Genomic DNA, 20,797 nt, shown 5'->3' with positions numbered 1-20,797 from the left:
CTATTTTCTACTTTCTGTACCTCATATAAATGAAATCACACTTTATTTGTCTTTTTGTGAATGACTTATTTCATTTAGCACAATACTGTCAAGGTATATCTATGTTGTAGAATTTGTCAGAATTTTCTACCTTTTGAGGTTTAATAATATTGCATTGTATGAATGTAGTACATTTTGTTTACCAACTTATCAGTGAACACTGGGTTGCATCCACCTTCTAGCATTATGAATAATTCCACTACGATCATCAATATAGGCATATGTTTCTGAAAGCCTGCTTTCAAATCCTTTGGATATATATCCAGAAGTGGAATTTCTGGATAACATAGTAATCCTCTTATTTTACTTTTTAGGAACTGCCATAATATTTCCTATACTAGTTGCACCATTTTACAGTCTTACCAAGAGTGCACAAGTGTTCTAATTTCTCCCCATTCTTGCCAACACTTGTTATTTTCTGTTTATTTAAGTAGTGCCCATCTAAAGGAGAGGTGGTATCTCATTGTGTTGTTGATATGCATTTTTCTAATGATTAGGAGTGCTGAAATAATTTCATTAAAATATTTCCTATTTGGGTGTTTCTTTGGAGAATCATTTATTTAAGCTCTTTGCTTTTATTTTTAGTTAGTTTCTTGTTGTGTTGTAGGAGTTCTTTTTATATTCTGGATATTAATTCCTTGCCAATTAAACAAATTTTGAATATTCCATATGAGATCCTTACCACAAACTTTGGAAGGTATCTGAGGCCTCACTTATAAATATTCCTAAAGTTATAGACAAGAAAACTAATTCTTAGAGAGGAGATGGGATATCCCAGTAGTACATAGTAATTCCAGACATACAGCCAACTATAGGAGCAAGTCTGCTGTCTTGCTGATCCTGGAATTCAGATTTCAAAGGGTCTTTCAATAACACTGAATCTGAGTACCTGATCATATAAACAAAATATGGAGGCATGAGAAGCAAGACGGATTTATACAGCCCACACAGTAAGTCAGTTTGGGAATATATTATAGGACTTATCTTCTTGATTCCCACTGAAGTAGCCTTTCTTCTCTAATATGTAACAATTTGCTACAGTTGTAAATCATTCTCATTTTCTACCTCTTAAGTAAGTTCCAGGTTCCTCAAAGACCCAATCTTCTAAAAATGAGGAAAAGTTGGTGAGAACAACAGAGCTATTTGCATTTCCCAGGCTCTGAATGTTAGAGAAGATTGGTTGAAAAGTATCCAGAGCTAAGAACATACAGAACTGAATTTTAGCCTATGCCAATGGGGTGAATAAACACCTGCAGAATCCACTTGACTCCCCCACAGCTATTTGCTGATCTGTCTGCCTATGCCTATTTTTGCAATAAAGGACTAGATCTCTGGGGTGGCTTAAAATGTCAAGAAGAATAGGAATTCCACAGAACTTTGCTACTCTATTTGAAACTCTTTTGCAAATGATACAAATGGGCTAGTCTTCAAAGGGCTTTTGTAAGCAGTGGTTTACATAATTTTCACACCAGCTCTGTGAAGCTGCTCCATTACTCACATTTAGAAATGAGGAAACTATAGAACCAATTTAGGTGCCCTTCAACAGATGAATGGATAAAGAAAATGTGGTATGTGTGTGTATGTGTGTGTGTATGATGTAATATTACTCAGCTTTAAACAAGAATGAAATTATGGCATTTTATGAGTAAATGGATGGAGCTGGGGAATGTCATGCTATATGAAATAAGCCAACCCCCCAAAAAAACAAAGGCCAAAAGTTTTCTCTGATATGTTAAGCTAATTCACAATGTGGGGGGGTAGGGAAAATAGAGTTACTTTAGATTAGGTCGAGGGGAGTGAAGGGAGGGATAGGAAAGATATTAGAATGAATCAGATATTATTACCCTATGTACATATATAACTATAAGACAAGTGGGATTCCACAAATTGTACAACCAGAAGAATGAGAAATTATACTCCATCTATATATGATGTATCAAAGTACATACTAACTGTCCTGTATAACTAATTAGAACAAATTTAAATAAATAAATAAAATGAGGAAACTAAGGTTGCAGATGTGTTATGACTTTCTTGAGGTCACATGACTAGAATGTTTTATTTCATCTGCCTGATTCCAAGGTGTATGTACACATCGGCAGATAGGCCAGTGTTTCACAGAGACTATCTGGAGCTTCAAATATAAATATTACTTTAATTTCTTTATGGTAGTGGCTGGTGCCTAAAAGTTTGATGCCATAAGCCATTTATTTAAACCAACACTTTACTTATAACATGGTTCTCAAGTTGTATCTTCCTGGTAATACATCACCAGGGATTTATTAAAAATTCAAATTCTCAGCCTCCATCCCAGACCTAGTGAATCACAGTCTATGGAAGTAGGGCTCAGCTATCTGTGTTTAACAAAATTTCCAGGACATTTTGGTGCATCTTAGGATGCAATTAATGAAATTAAGCACTTGATCTGATTTCCCCAACAAATGTACTTGTCTGCTTCATTTCATCGATACAGACCCAGTCCAGGTGTTTTCTTATGCCCAAGTTTCTCCACCTATAACATGAGATGTGGGGGGATAGTAGAGGATAGGAAAGGCAGCAGAACACAACAGACACTAGTATGGCAATATGTAAATCAATGGATGTGTAACTGATGTGATTCTGCAATCTGTATATGGGGTAAAAATGGGAGTTCATAACCCACTTGAATCAAAGTGTGAAATGTGATATATCAAGAACTATGTAATGTTTTGAACAACCAACAATAAAAAAATTTAAAAAAAAACATGAGATGTGGCATAATTCTCGGTTTTATAATGAGAAAAACCAAACCTTGAGCACAATGGGGAGAAGTATATAAATCAAGAGGCAGGACAGACCAGTTTTGATTCTCTTAGCTGTGGAACCCTTTTCTTACTTTAGTTTCTTCATCTGTCGAGGGAAATATTCATCCCTCTGAACATTCTGTTTTGAAGCTCAAAGAAGATAATGGAAGTGAAAAATCTTAAAGATTTGTTAGGCATCATTCACTGAAGTCAGAAAGTCAAATTCTGTTATGTAGACATTGTCCTTGTTATTACTGCTGCTGGTTGAAACCCAAAGGGCAGAGAATGACTAATTATATACTTTGTTCAAGAAATATGCAGCCTTGCAACTTCTCAGATGATGTTACCTACACTACTTCCCGAAGGATAGCTGTCTTGACATTTCCTTATCAGTGCACATCCGCAGCCAAGTTCCTGCCCATATCTGCTCCTTTGTTCAACTACAGAGTGTGATTCTTATGTTATGGTCCTAGTCTAACTATATCTCCTTCCAAAAGAAGCTGTTCCTAAAACCTAGGCTGTCATGTTTTTCACAGAATGACATCACCCTGACTGGATTTGACTCAAAACCCACCAATATTTAAGCTGTCCTTGAATGTATGACATATCCTCTCAAAAAGGAATGAGTTGGGCCAAACAAATTTGTATGGTTTAAATAAGAGGTGTAACACAAAACATCTGCATTAACACAGAAATGTTCAGAGGTAAAACTATTAGATTATTAAAACTGTAATATAGCAAATAGATTAATCCATTTTATGGATTAATAATTTGAATGTACTAACCAGGTAGTAATTGTAGGCAGGTGGAGTGTTACTGAAGAAAGCAGGTCACTGGGTATACCCCTGATTCCATTCCACTCCTCTCCTTTCCTCTCCTCTCCTCTCCTTCCCAAGATGACAGGCCCTGAGCAGCTTTCCTCCCTTTCCCGTCTGACTTGATGCTCTACCTCACATTGGGCCTAGAATGATGGGGATTGCTGAGCATGGACTAAGACTCTGAAACAATGAACCCAAAATAAACTTTTGTCCTTTAAGTTGTCTTATCAGGTATTTTGATCACAGCAATGAAAAGCTGATGAACACACACACACAAAAAAAAATATTCTCTCTGGCTGTCATATTTGAACTAAGACACATGGAAAAAAAAATACCAACTGGTATTGGATCCTGGAACTAAAAGTCAGTATGTTGGGTTGGAGCAGGAAATGATCTTTTATTGTGTTGAAGCTGAAGTTATGAGAGGTCCAGTTGATAAGGGAACTGAAAGTAGAGAGTAAGTGAATCATAATAATGAAGGGCCATTTAGGAACTCCAATTGAGGTCTCTGTAGTTTCTTAGGTTCATTTTTTTCTGTGTCAGCCCTCCTGTAGCCTTGTGATAAACTCTGCTTTACCTTAAATTCGCTTCTTATGAGTAAAAATTCACACATCAGCATTAAGCAGCTCCTTGTACATACCTCTCTTTACTCACCCCAGAACCTTGGGCACCCTGTAGAGCTAGTTAAACAAATAGGGTCTATGTCATCTAGGAGCTAACAACAAACCAGGCTAGAGAAGTAAATAACCTTTTTGAGTACCTACTACATGTGATTAACTATGCTTGTTTCATTTCCTACATCATCTCCTTTAATCTTTACAGTAACTTCAAAAGTTAGTTTTATTGTATAGAAAGGGAAATGAAGGCTCTGAGAAAAAAAGTGATTTGGTCCAGGTCAAGACTTGAAGTTTTATTCTCTGGAAACATAGTCTAGGCTCTTTCTAATGTACCTCACTGTCTTGATGAGTCTACTAGATCAGTGGTTTTCAAACTTCGCTGATTGACAATCCTCTAGAGATTATTTCATGAAAATACTGATATACTGCCTAATTCATGCTTCCATCCCCATTCAATTTAAGAGTCAAAGCATCCAGATGTTTTTAAACACATTTCTAGTGATTCTTATTCACCTATATGACCCAGTAAACAAGCATTTTGGATTAGTTAAGCATTAAAGAAGCTTATTATTACTCTTTAATCACTCCATACATAACTTTTCTACAGTTATTTAAACAAAGGTAGTCATACCTTCTACTAGATTTACTTGAAAAAATTCAAAACATTCATATGATCTTTATGATAATACTATCATTTTTAAGAAAATGTTAATACTGTCCTCTTCAAGCAACTCTCCAGAGTTCCATTGAAATAGTTGAACCAGATCTAATTATTCCCATTTTACAGATGAAGAAACTAAGGTCAGAGAGGTTAAGTAGTTTAATTAGGAACAGCCAAATTTAGAAATATGGGTCCTGGAAGCCCAATATTTTCTTAATTGCTTTAAATCTTTTTTTCTCATCTGTCAATTTCAGGTCTTCCCCACCAGCCTGGTTTCTTTTCAGCCTGACCCATTTGTTCCCAGTTCAGGAACTGTGAGCCATAGATTTTCCACATAGCTATGTGAACATGTTCTTGGCTTGTGGCCTCTGTTCTAACAACATGCAAAGGAGATGTGCTGTACAAACATGTCTAAGCATACCTGGCTCAATTTAGTGTGGAAAGGAGATACAGCCTGAGGCTTCTTCAAGCTCTTCTCTATGGGAGCACAGCAACAGCACATTCTGGGCCAAAATGAGTTTATAATTATAGTCAATGCAATTCTGAAACGAAACAAAGACATTTAATTTCCTGTTCACATGGGGTTTCCAATCCATGAAGCTTAATTCTGTAAACCTATAAGGGCAGTAATAGGAGTCCTGAGTAAAACTGGCCATCACTGAAAAATCATGTGGTGTGCTGAGAACACTAACATGGAGGTTAGGAGATCAAGCTTCAAATCTTCAAATACCACCAATATCACTACTTAGAAAAGAAAGAAAAGGTTTTGGATTTTGTTTGTTTGTTTGTTTGTTTGTTTTGTTTTGTAACACGGATTGAACCCAGAGCACTTAACCATTGAGCCATATCCCCAGCACTTTTTTATATTTCATTTTATAAGAGGGTCTCTTTAAGTTGCTCAGAGCCTTTCCAACTTGCTGAAGCTGCCTTTGAATTTGCAATCCTCCTGCCTCAGCCTCCCAAGTTGCTAGGATTATGGGCATGCAACACCATGTCCAGCTGGGTTCTGCCATTTCTAAGGTCCCTTCCAGATTTGACACTTTATCATTCTATGGTATCATTTGTAGAATTCTTTATTGCCTGCAAAACTTGGCTAGTGAGTAGAGTATACTTCAAGACTAAATTATTAAGCTTTGAGCAGGAAATCTGGGGAGTGTGGGATATTTAACAAAACGACAAGATGATTTTGGTTTTGAGGACATATTTCTTCCTTTAATCATTTAGGAAAGAACAAAGTAAGTAAAAATTAAATTAAAAATTGTAAGCATTCTTCTCACTAGTGCAAAATTTAAACTCTATGAATGATCAAATTGATTATCTGAAATATTTCTGAGTTTGTATTCATTTTGACTCACCCAGATCTTCTTCCATTTCTGTCTATAAGCCACTTCAATTCATTAAGATAAATTGAAAGAATTTGGTACATGAAATTTTGAGGTTAGATTTGGAAAGGTACTCTGAGAAAAGATTAATCTTTGTCCTTGGCAGGACTGAGAAATATTTAAGTATTTATTTACTCAGTAAACATTTCATTAACACCTACTATATTCCAGAGACTATTGCAGGCACTTTAAATATGGAGAATAATGAGGCAAACATGATTCAAAGCAATCATGTGACCTTTCTGTTCTTGTCTGAGTCACTCAACTAATGTTAGGATGGCCATAATGCTGGAGTTGGATAGGACTTTGACCTTCAAATGGGGTACAGGTAAGTAGGGAGGACAGATTTTAATTACTTCTTCTATGCCACTAAATTGGCTGACAGAGCCTAGACCCCAAAGAGAATCACATTATAAATATCTCAGTCCCAGGGCTGGGGTTGTGGCTCAGTGGTAGAGCACTTTTCTAGCACATATGAGGCACTGGGGTCAATCCTCAGTACAACATAAAAATAAATACATAAAATAAAGGTATTGTGTCCACCTACATCTAAAAAATATTTTTAAAAAAGAAATACATCAGTCCCATGTTAAGAACTTAAGTACAACTCAGCAATGTTAAATGACTTAATCTATTCCCCCCAAAATTTCCCCAAATCTTAAATTATCCATTCTTCTCACTTAAAAGGTTTCTATATTATTAATTCCCTCCCCTTTCCCCTGATATTAAGAAAATTGTCTTTCTATTGATGAATGCCTGAGCTGAGCACAGTGGCACATGCCTTTAATCCCAGTAGCTCAGGAGGCTGAGATAGGATGATTGCGAGTTCAAGACCAGCATCAGCAAAAGTGAGGCACTAAGTAACTAAGTAACTCAGTGGGGGTGTGGTTCAGCAGTCAAGCACCCCTGTGTTTAATCCCTGGTACCAAAAAAAAAAAAAAATGAAAGCCTGAACATCTCCAAGGTTTAGGGTGAAAATATCTAGGATATATAATTTAAATGGAAGTGTCAACTCCCCCAAAAAGCAGTGTTTGGAAAGCTAGGACTTCTGTTTGTTCTCATCTAACCTCCATCCAATTATTTTCTTATCATTATTCTTATCAAATCATGGTGCACTTTTTAATAAAGAGAGTGACTAGGGCATTGAAGTTGTGAAAATTTAAGCATTTTCTTACTTAGTCATCTCAAGGTGGACCAAACAGTTTGTGTTCTGAAATGAATAATGGAATCAAAGCAACAGGCCTGGCTGATACTGGGATTTAAGGTCATAATAATGATGAAACAATGCATCTCATACTATTTTAAAGAAATTGATAATACAGATACTCTCTTGAGGAATTTTGGCCAATTTGGTTTATTCAAAGGAGTCATGACCATTTCACAAGAGAACAAGGCAATTTAGATTATTTAAAACAAGTGAAATCTCCCTAATTGACTTTAGTGGAATGATAACTCCTGCCCTTGACTCACCACTGCAAGGAGGATTTTGGAAAGATTGACTCTCCTTGATTCCACCAAACCTTTAGTAAGCTCATAAAAGCCATATTTCTAGTCTAAGCAGAAGGATGGCTAAGGTATGAGGAAAACTTTAATACTATAGTTAAAAGATCAGCTGAACTCTGTTCTTGTGTATTTATTATACAACAGTAATTTATGTGAAGCAACCAAATTTGTCCTGGAACATTGACTTTGCCCTGCCTGGCTATGACAAGACACTGGGAGATGCCCGATTTCTGTGCCTGGCTTCAGGCAAAAGCCAGCACTCAGCTCTTTCCTTCCTGCTCTTGGGGCTTCAGTAGCATATTCATGGTCAGAAGCAAAGTGAGCTGCCAAGTCATAACTCTCTGATCAACCGAAAGGCCTCCTCCTGAGAAGTACAAGCCCAGCATGTGGTAAGAGTCAGATTGCACCAGAGGAAGCATCCTCCAGTATGCTGATTCTTCTTTTGGCCTCATCCGTTAGAGATGGACCCCAGTTGACGAGCAAAGGGTGTGGGGAGGAAGGCATAACTTATTAAGGCTTTATTTTCTCTAATAGATGCACTGGGCCTTCCTTTTTTCTTTTATCTGCTGAAGTAACATAATTGTGTGGAGGTACAAGCCCAACTCCACCATTTTTTTCCAGTGGGGACCACAGAGCCTCCAGTACCAAAGCAATAAACTGTGGGGAACAGTATAGAACTGAACACAATATGAGAAAGCTGATTCTACAGCTGTGAGCAATCAAAAGCTGAGAGAGGAGTTGGAGCTTTCATTGTGCCACACCCAAGATTCCAAATGACCATCTATGGCCTCTCTCAATACTAGGGATCTATTAAAGCTGCTACAATATTTAGTCTATTACACAGTCTGGGTCTTCAGTCCTGCAGAGACACATTCTACATTGCTCGCTTGAACCGAATTCTCTCTCCTCTTCACAAAATTGAAATAAAAGGCAGCTTGACTTTGGTTTGCCTTTGAACTAGATAGCAAAGTTTAAACCTTTCTCACTCCCAAGTTGAGATTAAATTCTCAATTTTGCTATCTACCATAGTACACTCTTCTATATACACTCAGATTATGTACTTAACCTGAAGGCGGCAAGGGGAAGCAGATTTGAATCCTCATTTAATTTGGGGAGATTTATGGAGGGTCCTAGAAAGGAGAGAACACTTCATTAGAATCAAAACATTTGAGTTTGAAAGTACCCTCTGCTACTAGTACGTGGTGTAATTTTGGGCACACTATCATACATCTTTATGATTCAGTTTCTGGTTTGTTAAATTAGGGCACTTTTGCTGACCATCTTGTAGCCTACTTTTCAAACCCATACCAGATGATGGAGTCAAGGGTTCTTTGCATACAGTGTAACACTTTGGAAGTGGGAGTTATTAGGAATTGAGGCTTAATAGGTGGAACAGGAACTCCACTTCATGGATCTTGCCAGAGCCAGACCATCATAATAATCATCTAACTGGATACTAAGAAGAGCCTTCCCCACATCCATGAGCCAAGAAATGAGTCACTAGGGAGGAATTGTGGATGTGTGCCCTGGTTATTCCTCAGGATAAATATCTTAGTACTAGGATTTAAAAAGCATGTGTTCAAAGAGTCAGACTATTATATAACATTGAGCTTAATATCACTTTAAAAAAATAAGAACAGCTACAATTCTATAGGGCAGGTATGACTTAAGAGTTTAATTATGATTTTTTCCCTTTCCCCTCACTTCCTCTTGTATGTAATTTTGTAAAACCCTGTGGGTCTCCTTCCATTTCCATGCAATTTCCCTTCTCTCTCCCTTTCCCTCCCACCTCTCATCCCTGTTTAATGTTAATCTTCTTCTCATGCTCTTCCTACCAACTCTGTTCTTAGTTACTCTCCTTATATCAAAGAAAACATTTGGCATTTGTTTTTTAGGGATTGGCTAGCTTCACTTAGCATAATCTGTTCTAATGCCATCCATTTCCCTGCAGATTCTATGATTTTGTCATTTTTTAATGCAGAGTAATACTCCGTTGTGTACAAATGCCACATTTTTTATCCATTCATCTATTGAAGGGCATCTAGGTTGGTTCCACAGTCTAGCTATTGTGAATTGTGCTGCTATGAACATCAATGTAGCAGTGGTAAAAATGGGAGTTCATAACCCACTTGAATCAAAGTGTGAAATATGATATACCAAGAACTATGTAATGTTTTGAACAACCAACAATAAAAATTTAAAAAAAAATGAATGGGAAAAAATGGCAAGCTACAATTCTGACAAGGGATAATTACTAAAGTATATAAAGAAATAAAACACACACACACACACCAAAAAAAATAATAGCCCACCCAATAATTGGGCAAAATACCTAAAGAGACATTTCTTCCCAAAAGAAGAAATAGCGATGGCCAACAAATATATCAAAAAATGTTCAACATCCTTAACAATCAGGGAGACACAAATGAAAACTATACTGAAATTTCATATTGCATCCGAATAGAATACAAATAACATCAAGAATACAAATAACAACAGTTGCTGGAGAGGATGGTCATGGAACCAGTCTGGGTGCTCAGCAATAAACTAATATTCAAAGAAAATGTGGCATATATACACAAGGGAGTTCTACTCAGTCATAAAGAAGGATGACATCTTCTTTTAATTTGCTGGTAAGTGGATGGAAGTGGGGAACATCTTGCTAACTTAAATAAGCAAGACTCAGGAAGTCAAGGATCAAATGCTTTCTCTCATTGGAAGATAGAGAGAGAAACAGAATTTTAAAGAGGAATCTCATAAAAATAGAAGGGAGATCTCTTCCCAAAGGGAAGAGAGAAGGAAGGGAAAGGGAAAGAACAAATTATGGTAGCTCCACGTATGAATACACCACAATGCATACCAACTTTATATAAAACTATAATGCATCAATTGAAAATAAATAAATTAAAGATTAGAAGAAGAGAGGAAGGGGATCAGAGGGACAGAGGAGGGGAGAGAAGAGGGTAGTACTGGGAATAAAATGGAGAAAACTATGTTATGTGCATTTATGAATCTGTTAAAATCAACCCCACTATTGTTAAGTCTGTTAAAAATCAACCCTATGTATATCTATAATGCACTAAAAGATAAATAAATAAAGATAGTCACACTGGGAAAAAAAAGTTTAATTACGCACATTCTACCATTTTATCCTCAGAAACCCTTGTAAAATATGGGATATTTTTATTCTTCTAGGTTTTAATAACTCAGGAAATCAAGGCACAGAATGCAGAAGAGCTAGAATAAAAACCTGGGGCATTTTAATACAAAGTTCATTGTCTTAAGTCTATGTTATATCTCCTTTTCCCTGACTGGACTGAGGAAAGTCTGAAAGAATTGTTAAAGGCTCTTATAGCTCCAACGTCCTGTATATTTAGGGGAAAGAGGGCAATGAAAACATAATCTTTAGAAGCAAACATGAGATAGAACTGTTCTGATTTTAAACTCATTCATTGAATATATTCCATGAATATATTGTGGTAACAATAGTGGCAAAATGGAAGGAACTTATGGAAATGTATTTACTTATTTAATGTTTATATATCTTTTTATGTGTCGTGCAAAACTGTAAGAATTTTGCAAATAGTAATGTATTTCTCATGAAAACACTCAAATATGAGTTACAACAAACACAGAAAGTGACTGAGTAAGGATTCAAATCCAAGCAGATTGGCTTCGGGATCTACACTCTCAATCACCATGCTATACCACCAGTCTACTTAATAAGTACCATTTGCTAAGCAACCTGGTAGATGATTGACATATACATTCTCTAATAATATTATGATTCTCACAAATGGTTGTTTGGAGGGGTATCACAAGTTCTTTTATTCCATTCCAATCTTAATTTCTAATATCTATGATACTCAAATCATATATTATACTTCACACAATGATGTGTGTGTGTGTGTGTGTGTGTGTGTTACAAAAAGGCTAAGAAAGGGTCAAGGTGGCCACAGGGGTTCAGGAGGCTGATCTGAGAGCAAAGGCGGAAAGCAGATACAAATGCAAGAGATACTGCAGTTGGTCAGATAAGATTACAAACCAGCTGAAGAATTTGTTCAGGGTGTAGAGCTGTCAGAACATGGAACTTACTCTAGGCCAGGGTTTGGATGGATGGCAGTTTCAGAGTGTCAGCTTGAAGTGTCACCTTGAGGTGTCAGGTTGGAGTAAGGCAATGAGTTGTCATCATGTACAAGAGAAACTGCACTGAGCAGAAGTCCAAGAGCAGTGAATTGGAAGTTTGTTGCTATCTCACAAATGTTTATTCATAGAAACTTCAAGTCCCAACATTCTGAGGACTTGGGCTCTAATGTTGTTTTGGCTTCCGAGTTGCTGGGTTACCTTGGTAAACTGCATTTACCTCTCTGAGCCTCGGTTTTCTCACCTCACCAAAAAAAAAAAAACAAAGCTGAATCAGATGGTCTCTGCCTTTCCAGGGTTCTTAACATGATCGATGAGTTTATGCTCAATTAGTCTGGGAAATAGAGTTTCCTTTCTCATGGCATCCCTTAGACTCTTACCTTATGACCAAGGTTCCATATGATCAAACAAGACATTTAACCTCAGCCAGCCATCAGAAAATTACTATTTTCCTACTCTCCACACACACTAGGCCCCTTGGGCCTGGCCACTAGCATTTGTAATGAATCCAGCCCTCACTTCCCTAAGCACCTCTGCTCCCACCATTCTTAAGTTATTTTCCCAAATCCCTAAACATTAACTCCTCCTTCAAGTCAAAGCTCAAGCATCACTTCCTCCAGGAAGCACTGAAGCCTTTCCTGACCATGCTATTCTCTGACTCAGCCATGATTATATTCTTAATTATACATTTCCTGATGTGAGCACTTTTTCATACCAAATTCCCCACCACAATGAGAAGCAAAATGTTTAGTAAATGGCCTTGGGAGAGCCTTCTGGTGGCTACTGTGTTCCTAGCTCATAGGTAGGCAGGATGTAAGGAAGAGTAGCAGCATCTCCGCCACCTTCCAACTAAGACACTCCTCAAGGCTCCATTCTTATTTCGGCTGGTCCTGTGAGGTGAGAAACTGACACCTCATGACTAACCCTACTTATAATATTTACATGGCTTTGGCTAAACCAGGCTCATTCCTCCATAAATTGTCTTCCCTTCCTTTAGGGAAAATAGATGGAGTCTGAGTTTCGATCAAGGTTTGTGAGTAGAGCATCTCCAAGGCATGCACTTATAGTTTGGAAGCTTCATTGTAGCTGCACGGATTTCCTGTGCCTCTAGCTTCTGAATTTAGAGTGCTAAAGACAGTTATACAGTTTCTCAACAGATGATGTAGTACAAGTTGCAAAGCATTTGGGGCCTAGAAATTTCATTGAATTTGTTAGAGAAAGGGAAGTGGGAATATCTCAGTGGTTATGTGACTGGAGACAATGTTGAGAAAGATTGACTCACTATAAAATTAATGGAAGATGAATACCAGGAAGAAAACAAAAATCAAATGCTTATTTGTCTTCTAGATTTAGCCAAACATTAGAGATCTGTAAACAACTTATTAAGCATTTATTATGTTCCAGGCCTTTCATTATGGACTTTGAAGACAATTCTGAGAAAGAATCAGCCTCAACCCTCAAGTTGTCTAGTAGAATCCCTATGGAATTTCTTCTCTCAGAAGGTGTGATTGGACCCACACCTACCTTCTAGCCATGCTGTAGTCCTCCAAAAATAGCAAAGACTAAAGTCTAAATCAGCTTATATTTGTGTCAGCCATCTGAATTTCTCATTTATCCTGTATGTTTAGCATCTTATGTTCTCTCTCTAAGACTGAGTTAGTTTGGAGTGGTGTAAGCAACCTGCATTTTTTAATTTTCTATATCCCTTTTCAGTGCTTCATACAGGGACACTAAGGTAGAGTGGAAACAGTGTGAGGTTAACCAGTATAGAATCAGAAAAGCAAGAGTCATACTTCTAGTTCTACCACTTATCAACTGTGTGATCTAGGCAGGTCATTTAACCACCCTGAATTTCAGTATTTTTCTATTTTTTGGTGGGGGAGAAGGAGTTATGTTTTTGAAGATGAATTTCAGGTGCCAATGGAAAACACTTTGTAAAATATGATGTGCTCCAAACAAAAGAATAAACTACATGGTCATGATGTTTTGACACAAAACTTCTTTGCTTTTGCCCCTACCTCTTGGACCATTCTTTTTCTAGCTCTTCAAGCTTTATTGGTTTTCACTTCCTCCTGCTAAATCCATGATACTGTCTTCCAAATTTCAGGTTTTTTTTTTTTCCCCGCCCTTAGTGAGCTTTATTTTGTATGCCAGCTTCAACTGTCACATCAACAGCTATAAATCATGGGTGAAGTCTACCTATCTAGGTTTCTGGGAAAGCTAACAATCCTAAATACAAGCCCTCAGAAATGGTAAATCGCTATAAGTGTCTTAATCATCAGAATTACTACAAGTACAAATGGCAAATCTGGGCGGAGTTGCCCAAAGAACATGATGTGGAAAGAAAGGCCTAGATTTGGAGTCAGAAATCCTGAGCTCAAGCCCCTCATTAACTCTGACATGAGTTATAACCATAATAACTCAGATTTATTTAGTGCATTATAGCTGAATAGTGCTTTCATATATATTCTCTCATTGATCCTCTTAATTGGTTTCTCTGTTACAGTCTCTCAATGCTCCAATCCTGCCAGCTAAAGTAAACTTCCGAAGACACAGGCCTGATCATGTCATATCCATATTCTAAACCTTTCAGAGGCTCCCTACTACTAGTAAAATAAATGGTACTATATCCATAACAATAAAATATTATCATGAGACCATGAAAAACAGAAGCAGAATATGTACTGATATAGAACAATTTTTAAGACTTGTTAAGTAAAATAATAATAACAATAAGTCTAGTGGAGAGTAAAATATGCAACAATTTATGTTTTCTACAAGGAACAACATTCATATACTATTGAATAAGCATGTGAAAGGGAACTGGCAAACTTGGGAAATCAAAGACACACCATAGTTTTTCTTTTTGCAGTTTACACTTTTAGCATATCCATGCCATTTTGTCAAAAAATAATAACTGCCAAAAAATTCGCCATATTTATGATGAAAACCTGTTATTTTATCTGTCTTTTAGAGAGTTCCATAATGTGGCACTAAAAAGTTCTTTTCCAACTATTCCCTTTTGTGTACAATATAACTTGAGTAAGTTGAACTAGTCATTCCTCCTCATATATAGTCAATGAATTCAAGTTTCCATGTCCCTGCACATGCATGACAATCCATCATGTATCAAAAAAATAAATAAATAAAACAGAGAACATGTCTTTTTGAATATTCTTGTAAAATAGTTCTATCTCTAGCAACCAATATATACTTTCAGTACCTGGGCTCCAGTGTCATTCCCAAATTGCTAATTTCTTCTTGACATTCTCCAGTTGGCTCTTTATTCTTCTTATAGATGCCAGAGCATGTGCATTATATTTCTGTTAATTTGATTTTTTGCATCTGTATCACTTCTGACATGAACTAACATGATTAAAACAACCCCCAGACTTTTAACAGTGGGTGCTGCTATTAATTCACATCTTCCACATTTTGTCTGGATGATCTGACAGGTTATTGTAATATTTAAATAAATTTTATTTGTTAGAATTATTTCATGTCTCCAATCTGTTGAGATCTATGAAAAGTCTCCTAGTTCTGTCATCCAAAATTACTGCTGGCTGTAACAAATCTGTGGTGCCTACATAAGTCATAGTCTATCACCATGTATTCTTTAGTATCAGAAAAAAAAAAAACTTTCAAGTTAGTACAGCCAAAATAATAAAAACTTACTGTGTTGTGTCTCAGGTCTACCCTTAGTCAAATCCTTCTAGGAGAAGCCAAATAAAAATTTAAAGACAAGTTTAGTAAAAGTTATCTGTCTATGATAGAATTTCATGTTGAAGTCAAAAAGGTGGGAGGTAACATTGAATCATTTATCACCAAAAAGATAGAAACTATTTTCATAAGAATAAGGGAATAAAAGCTTAAAGTCAAATGTGTGGTAAGTGTGCCAGGTCTAATGGTTTGGCATGTAGTAGGGATTCGATTAATGCTTGGAAGGATGGGTAAATGGATGACTTCATTGTCCGAAACACAATACCACCAAACACTGATTAGTTTTTTAATTGTACATGGTACTCTGTTTTACCTTGTACAAATCAAAAAAAAAAAAAAGCATATAAAGTAGTGATACAAGTTTAATGTAATAGATATGCAAATTACCAAGGATTTACAATAAGATATCAAAACATCGCAACTTGAGAGTCCAGCTGGACTTCACCTCTGGCTAATGTTTCATTGAATCATTGAACTTTATTTACAAGTTAGAAATTCAAAGTTGAATTATGAAGAATTTAAAGACAGTATTAAACCCCAAATGTAAGGCTTTTTAACAACTAGACTTGTGCGATTGTATTGGCCACATGTCAGTGAAGCCAACCTAGTGTCTGCCTTATGCTATTGTTCATCCAGATCAACCTGGACATACAATATGAAAGGGTTTGAATACTAGGAAATGGGGATATTGGAAACTGTGTAATTTTCTTGACTCTCCTCTCCCCATTCTAGACTAGGCTTGGTGCCATCCATCTCTGCTTTTCAGCACCCTATGGAGCTTACCACAATGATAAGATTTAGTCCAATGCATTGACATTGTCTATTTATGTATTTCTTTCCCCAAAATAGAATGGGAAACCTTTGAGGGCAGGGATTATAGATCTGTGTTCTCAGTAGTATACTGGGATCATTCTGTGAGACTTGAAATATAAAAAGTATTTTGAAATTTAAACATGCATTTCATACAGGTGTGGCTGTTATTCATGATTTACAAAGCTAGAACTGAACTGAATTCAAATGATCTGCCCTTCACTCAAACTAGTTCAAATCAATTGCATTTCTTATGATACAAAGTAGGGTGAAGAAATAGGAAACAAATTGAGCCCAATGAGATACCAGAGGACAATGAATTAGATTACAAATGTCAGTTTACCTAATTTAGTGAGATGAGAAATAAAAGGAGAGTTGAAATTAGGCATTGAGAGACATAAGGCAAAATCCTGAATTCTGAACAAGAATTTGGAGAAAACCAGAATCAGAATTGAACTGGTAAAATCAAAGATTCAAAGAGGGAGGGATAATTTTGGAGAAAAGGTCCATAAATTTGCAAAGAAATTATTCTGTAATTTCCATTCCCTCAAAATAAGATTTGGAGGAAAGATGGTTAATAGGATGTAATGAATGTTGAAATTGAATAAATACTTAAAGTCAATGCCTAAGTCTAGATAAAATCAATCCTGAAACTAGTTCTATTATGTCTCTACTTAATTTTATACAAGACAATATAAGTTCTTAATTAAGCTTTTCAAAAATATGTTCTCTAATTCTCTTTCCTTGGTTCCACAAGCCACTTCCTTTCTTTAAGTTCTTGTATGGCCTCTGGGCATTTAGGTGTCCAATAGCATGCTGTGCTGGTATTGTTGCCAACCTGGCGCCAACTTCAGTACCAAAAGAAGCCATTTAATATGGTAAAATGTTCTTTCTGTGTCCATTTCATAGGGCTCTTTTTCCACTTGAATAGCCTCAGCACTCAATTTAAGAACTATACCTTTTCCTACCAATGGAATACTTGACATGTATTCACAAAAACTATACCTAACATCTGCCTTAATTCATTTTATGGATATAAGAGAATACCTAAGACTAGGCAACAAGAGAAATTTATTTCTCACAGTTCTTGAGGCTGAGAAGTCAAAGATCAAGGTACCAGATGGTTCAGTGTCTGGTGAGGAATACTGTCTGCTTCTAAGATGGTGCCTTGTGTTGCTGTGTCCTCACATGGCAAAAGGTCGAAAGACCATGAAACAGGAGAAGAAGGCCAAATTCACCATTTTATGACATTATCAATTCTACCCATGAAGGAAGAAAGCTCATGGCCTAATCCCATCTCAATAGACCCACCTTTTAATATTGTTACAATGGGAACTGAATTTCAACATGAGTTTTAGAGGGGACAAACATTGCAATCATAATATGAATGTGGGAGCCCATGGAGACTTGCAGAGCTTTAGTGGTTGCATTTCTCATTCACATGTTTCCAAATCCTAGCCCAGATACCTTGAGCAGGTATTCAGGGATCATAAGATAAGTTCTGCATTCCTTGAAGGAATCCAAACACAGGTATTTGAGAGTATTTCCTGATTTGATCGCTTTGATTATGGTTATGAGGCTGTGCCCTCACTGTCTCCATAGATGACACATCCTGGATAACTGCAACAATCGGGAAACCAAATGTAGCTACAGCTGAGTGGCAGTTCCAATAACATATGCCATGAATAGGTGTTTTTGTATTCAGTTAATGACTACTTTTACAAATCAGGATATGAGCTTTGAAGTTAGATTTCCTACTATATTAGTCCAATTTCTGTTACTATAATGGAATATTCAAGGTTGTATAACTTGTAAAGAAAAAAATATTTATTTGCTTCAGAGTTTTTGGAACTTTAAATCCAAATGGCATGACACTGTCTCTGGCAAAGACATCCTGGATGAGTCACATAGTGGATAGTATTATTTTGGAAGTGCATATAAAGTGGAGATATTACATAGCTAAACAATAAGTCAGAGTGAAAGGAAGGTCCAGGTATGTATTTTTATAAAATCCCTCTCAAAAGATCTAATCAGGGGTTACACAAGAACTATGCTAGCTCCTTCCAAGGGTCTAATAATATCCCCTAAGGCCCACCTCCAAGGAACCCACTACTTTTTAAAAGACACACTCAAGAGCAAATTTCCAACACACAAACTCTTGGGTGACACATTCAAATCATATATAAACCATAGCACCTACATGTAAAATGAGGGTAACAATCCTCAAACCCACCTACTGTAGATATCATCACATATGTAGAATATTATGGAAATTAAGGAATTTTAAACTTATAGCCTATCATTCCCTTTTTAAGGTACCCCAGGGTGATAATACCACCTGCTTCACAGGTTATTTATAGATTCAAATAAATAGTAGGTGCTAAAATAATTGGTGTTTGCTATTTCTATGCAACAGCCTATTCTAGCTCTACCTCCAAACCATATATTAAATCTAGATACTTTTCCCTCTCTCTTCTGCCACTTTTCTGTTCTACTCTTGCATAATCCTAACTAGTCCTTCTACTACCAGTTTGCTCATCCTAAATATAATTCCCAGATAGCAGCAAGAGTAATATTCTTAAACCCCCCTATGGCTTCTCATTGCAATTAGAGCAATGACTAATATCTTTCAATGACCTACAAAATCCTACCTGGTATGCCCTCCATTATCTTACCTTATTTTCTTCAAAGCATTTAGTATCATTGGAATTTATTTATTTATTTTTTTGCCTGTCTACCTCTCCAGCTTCAGAAGGACAATGATAAGCTGTGTCCCTATAGCCTAATAATATCTGGCACAAAAATTGTTGTTTAATTATTGAGTGAATGAATGAACAGGAGAATGAATGTGTCTTTTTATTACTACCTAAGTAAACCACACTATCTTTTCATTCTAAGCTAAATACTACAACTTCTATTTGGTGTCTCTTACTTTCCTTATAAAAGTCATCCCCCTCTTCCCCAAGCAAATATGAGTCTTTGTTTACAACATAGGGTTGTACTCCACATATAAAATCTGGTCTCCCATGCAGGCCTGCCTTGCTAAAATTGGATTTTCAGAGGCTTCCTCTAGTACCATTTCACTGCAGCCAGTTTAATATTTCTTTTCATAATGTGTTAGGGATCCATTTTTCTGTAATTATTGCTTTGGGTAGAGCTTCTGCTATCACTGTATTTTGCAGGATAAAATATACCAGAAACGATTACCTTAAATCCAATAGATAACTAAAATCTGACATCCAGAGAATCAATTACATCCTCTTGTAGCCATTTGGAATGACTATAGCCTTGAAATTGCCAAATTGTTCAAAATTAGTCACTTGGAATTTTTTCTTAAAACTTTCAATAAAATTCTACCTTAAAAGGTGAAATTTTCTATTGTTAGTATGCAGTTTGTCTACAAGTGCAATTGCAATACGTTAATGTTGCCTTTTGTCCTGATTTTTATTTTTCATAAAGTTTCATTTCAATTCATTTTTATGCAGCTGGTATTCCCCTTCAAAGACCAGGAACACAGAAAAAAATCTGAGATGATAGCACATTAAAGGATATAGAACTGCAGCATCTCAGACTTAGAAAGGGTCTTGGATTAAGTAGTGCAATCTACGACACAATAGAGAAATAGCTTCAACACTATTTCTGAAATAGTTGGCTCATCCTGCCTTGCACACCTTTGGTGATGAATAGCTATCTCCAAAAGAAGCTTATTGCTACCAATGATAGTTCTCCCATCTTTTGAGCTAAAACTAGCCTTCCTGGGGCTTTAACTCCTGGAGCCACCGAGACCCTGCCTTAATTCATTTGTGCTGCTATAACAATGTACTACAGACTAGGTAATTGATAAACAACAGAAATTCACTTACTTCTTATAGTTATGAGGGCTGGGAATTCCATGATTAAGGTACCAGCATTCATTGTCTAGCAAAGGCCTTCATTATGCATCCTCATATAGTGGAAGGAATTGAAAGGAGCAAACACAAATTTGAAAAATATGTCCTTTCACAGTGGAAGAACAGAAGAGAATAGCTTCATAAATGCCACGCCTCTTACTACCTATTACATTGGCCATTAATTTTCAACATAAATTTTAAATTACACATGCAGACCACTGTAGACCCCATCTTCTCCCTCTTCACTATAACAGCTATTCAGGGATCATAAGACAAAGATGTCATGTTCCTGAGCCTTCTCCAGGCCAATCATCCCCAGCAACTTCCAAATACTCTTTTGTTAACATGGAAACTCCTCAAATTACTCATTATCCTCCAGTTAGTCATTTGCTCCTTTAAAATGCAAAACCAGGATAGAAAAGTACAACACT

This window comes from Marmota monax, unplaced genomic scaffold (genome assembly GCF_021218885.2).
Source record: "Marmota monax isolate L192 unplaced genomic scaffold, Marmota_monax_Labrador192_F-V1.1 WCK01_AAM20220418_F8-fsc00134, whole genome shotgun sequence".
NCBI lineage: Eukaryota > Metazoa > Chordata > Mammalia > Rodentia > Sciuridae > Marmota > Marmota monax.
Note: the sequence above shows the minus strand (reverse complement) of the source record.